The sequence below is a fragment of the Lynx canadensis genome, chromosome C1 (assembly GCF_007474595.2).
Source record: "Lynx canadensis isolate LIC74 chromosome C1, mLynCan4.pri.v2, whole genome shotgun sequence".
NCBI classification, from domain to species: Eukaryota; Metazoa; Chordata; class Mammalia; order Carnivora; family Felidae; genus Lynx; species Lynx canadensis.
The window spans coordinates 117,110,856-117,114,913 of NC_044310.1; the positions used below are offsets into that span (position 1 = coordinate 117,110,856).

The 4,058-nt window shown below is 54.8% G+C and overlaps 1 non-coding gene across 1 annotated transcript; it reads right to left on the minus strand.

The window, feature by feature from the left end:
* Window positions 1–212: 212 nt before the first annotated feature.
* On the minus strand, window positions 213–321 carry LOC115522561. The gene has a single exon (XR_003971462.1). It is a non-coding gene; the product is annotated as a U6 spliceosomal RNA (small nuclear RNA).
* Window positions 322–4,058: the final 3,737 nt, after the last annotated feature.

Below are 4,058 nucleotides of genomic sequence, written 5' to 3' on the forward strand. Positions count from 1 at the left end.
GCCGCCCCCTATTATTTGGTTCAGACTGACCCAGGTCCTCCCAGACCTCGAATCCAGTCTCTTGTTTCTGTCACGGCAAAGTCCCACCCTCTCAATCACACGGGCGGTGTCGCTAATGGAGAGACGGTGGTGAGCTTTGGAACCAGACAGACGCGGTTTTCAATCCCAGCTCTGCCATCACTTACAAAGGAGCAAGTCTCCTAACTTCTCTGCAGGCTGTTGGGACCATCTGCGGGTTTGCACATCATCCCTGTGCAGGGGCCGTGCTAATCTTCTCTGTATCGTTCCAATTTTAGCATACGTGGATGCCGAAGCGAGCACGAGATTCTGGCTGGTTTGGGGGGAAATGTGACGGTGGCGAGGCGGGGATGGTGGCTGTGGCGTGGCCGCGGTGGCCTGGAAGGAACCCCTGTCCGTTTTGCCCAAGCCTTGCTTTCAGGCAGGGACGCACTGAGCCCTCTAGAAACAGAACATTCCGAGGTCCCGCTCCACAGTCTCCATTTCCAAGGATGTGAGTGTGGTCCCAGGGCACGCGTCCTGGCCAGAGGAGCACAGGACACGCTCACGTCGTGACCTCCCCGCCGAAGAGATGAGTAATAAGGCTCAAGGCTTGCCCGAGGCACCATGGGAAAAGGCGTCCATCATCTTAATGGCCCTTCTCAGATGTCTGGCTTATCTGTGGCCTCTTCCTCATGAAACCCCCTCCCGCAAGCAGTCTATGTGAGCTATTCCTGGCATGCGCTGTGGTACAAAAGCGCGGTTCATCCTTTTCAGGGAGACGTGGGGAGGTTGAAAGTCAAAGCCATTGGAACGAACCTTGGCTTTGGAGACTAGTCAAGCGCTTATTAGGCAAGCCCTCGCTCTCCCTGAGAAGAAGAGGAGCAGACAGAGTCTGGGGGGATTTGGCAACAAGGATGGAAAGGGAGTAAGATCTATGCAGCACGTACTGTCTCCTTGGGGAGGGCCGTGGCTATGGGGTGATCGCCTGGTCCTGGAGGGACTCACAGGCTCTAGCGTCAGCCAGGATGAGCCAGGTGGGGGAGGGGGCCATGCTGGCCACTGTGCCGGGCGAGGTCTGCAGGGAGAGCCGGGGTGCAGCTTGGCTTGGCTTTGGAAGAGAAGTTTCCCTTCCCCTCAGGCCTCTGGCCACCGCCTTCGGGCACATAATGGTGGTGGAGCAGCTAGGGCTGCTGGGAAGAGAGGCTTGGACTGGGGCTGGAGGGATCTCTACTCTTGCTTTACTCAGAGCCTGAGCCTCTTTTGGGCCTCAGTGTCTCCGGGAGGACAGCAGAGGTTCTACAAGCTTGCCTCTTTTCTCTCGAAATGGCGGGCTGGAAGCAGAGGTTGATGACAATGTCTCTTGAGAACAATGTCTTTTGGCAGAAGAGGTGACCCAGTATCTCAGCAGGACCAGCCGGACCGCCACCCCGGCGTCTTTTTGGTGAAGGAAGGCAGGGTGGTGCAAGAGGACACGGGTGCTCGAGGCACCTGGGGCATCTCCCACCAACTGAAGAAGGGAAGGCCTTCAGAGTGTGTAACCTTCAGATGTACAGGACTCCCAGCAGGGCCTCTGCGCTGTGGGCATGAATCCAGGGGGTGGCCAGGATGCCCTCTGGACCAGGGGGGTGTGGATGAAGAAAGTCCTTGGTGGGTTGGTTTTTGTTCTTTGTTTTTGTTTTTTTTTTTTCTTTGCATTTTAGGAAAGAGAGAAGGGAGAACAAGAGAGAGAGAGTCCTGGGGGACTAAATGGAGATCTCATTCATTTCCCAGGAGCAGGTGCACGGGCATGTGGAAAAAAGGAGAGCTTGGGCAGGGCCTCCCACCTTTTCAAAAAGAGAGCCCCCGTGCTTTTCTTTCTGCAACATATCACAGTTCTGATCATGATTTCCAACGGACAAAAGATTCCTTAGCTGAGCGGGGTGAAAAACCAGTGCTTGAAATCACTGGTCAGCTAGACTGGGGAATTCTTTGCTAACCTCTTCCTTCTCCAAGCCGGGATCTCTGTTCCGGCTTTCTCTCACTATGTTTCAAAGCACTCCAAAACTTAGTGGCTCACAATAGCAATTTATCGTTTTCTTTCATGAGTTGACTGGGCTCAGGTAGGCGATTTTCGATTGGGGTCTCTCTTGTGGATGCAGTTAGGTGGTGGCCAGAGCTGGAGGCCAGAGGCTCAGTTGGGCAGATGGTCCAACATGGCACGTCTGTGCCCCAGCTGGGTGGCTGAGAGGATGGGGATCAGCTGGACAGCTGTCTTTCCACATGGTCTTGCTCTGTAGACTTCTTCCCCAGTATGGTGGTCTTGGGATAGTCCGACTTCTTGCATGGAGCCTGGCTCCTTCCAGATGCATGACCCAAGAGACCCTGGCAGAATTGCAAGGCTTTTTGTGACTTGGCCTCAGAAATACAAGTATCACTTCTGTCATATTCGACTCGTCAAAAGCTAGTCACAAGGCCAGCCCACCTTGATAGGGAAGGACTCTGCAAGTCCGTAAACACCAGGAGGCGGAACCATTTGGAGGCCATCTTTGGAGGCTGGCTACCACAGTCCCAAAAGGAAGGAGGACTACACAGGCCTGACCCTTCCATGCCCTGCCTCTGCAGCCACTGTCAGAAGCTGGAGTTGGGGGCCTCAGTCTAGAGTCCTGTCTAAGCTCCAGAATCGGGGCTGGCAAAGTGGGCAAAAGGAAGCCTACCCCCTTCTACTTGTCTCACGTTCTTTTTACAAGGGACAAAGGCCTCTCTTCCTTAATGATGGACATGAGAAAAGTCACATCCCCTTTAGGAGAACAAACCCAAATCCCTAATTCCAGCATTCTGCTGTGGAAGTGAAGTCATGTTCCCGGACACATCTGTAATACGATCAGACGGTGACGTCCACTTGCCTGTCCGGGCTGAGTCACCCCCAGCCGGCCTCTTGTTTCTGACAACTGTCCCTTTGGCAAACCTAAAAGCAGGAGCCAGCTCCAAGAGGAGCAGGAGAGAGAGGCAGGGTTTGGTCCGGACTTCCTTTCAGGATATACACTAGCGGGAGACTTCTGGTTTCCTGGAATTATTGCTAAAACGCAGACTCTCGTAACAGTACGTTTCAGACACTGTAATTTTTCACCCGTGCTGCGCGGGCCCAGCTGGAAACCTAATCCCCTGTTTTGCTTTAGCTGTCACACTTCCCAGCAATTTAACGTGCTCTCCCAGAGAGCCACGATCAGCCCTCATGTGGCAAGAGCAGGGTTCCAGTGCGTTAGGAGTATCAGTGGCCTCTCTGTCACCATCATCTGAGTGTAGTGCTCCCTGCAGATGTACGACGGTGCCTGAGAGTCCGTCCTCAGGGGGCAAAGATGCTGCATGGGTAAACTGAGAACACCCAAGAAAGGCCGCCTCCCAGTGTGAATATGGCGGCTTTGGTGGGGGGTGTGGTTGGAGCCAAGGGGCAAATGTGCAGGGTTATTTCCCCTCTTGCTACACGGTGGGAAGAGCGCAGGTGAGCTCCTGGTTGCCGTGGGCGGCATGGACCTTTCCAGGATTTCCACCTGGTCTCTGATTTCCTGGGGACCCCCTCCTTCCCCTCCCACCAGGCCAGAGAAAACGTCCTGGCAGTGCAAGGTCGATGCTTGGGCACAAATGAGCGGAGGAGGGGGAGAGGGTGGGAAGAGCGCAGGTGAGCTCCTGGTTGCCGTGGGCGGCATGGACCTTTCCAGGATTTCCACCTGGTCTCTGATTTCCTGGGGACCCCCTCCTTCTCCTCCCACCAGGCCAGAGAAAACGTCCTGGCAGTGCAAGGTCGATGCTTGGGAACAAATGAGCGGAGGAGGGGGAGAGGGTGGGGGGCAGGAAGAGGGTCCTCCAGCGCCATGAAAACAGCTGCCACTTTATCCTGGGAGGAGACCCCCGGGAGCCCTTGAACTGGATGTCATTTCTGTCATGCATAGGGAGAGGCACAAGTGAGCGTGTGCGGGGAAAGAGAAGTGCCCAGAAAACAGTTAGCCTCTGTTAGTACTTGATAGGGAGCCAAAGCGCTTTTGTTCCCAAGCCCAGTGAGCTACCTGTGAAAAAAGAAATTG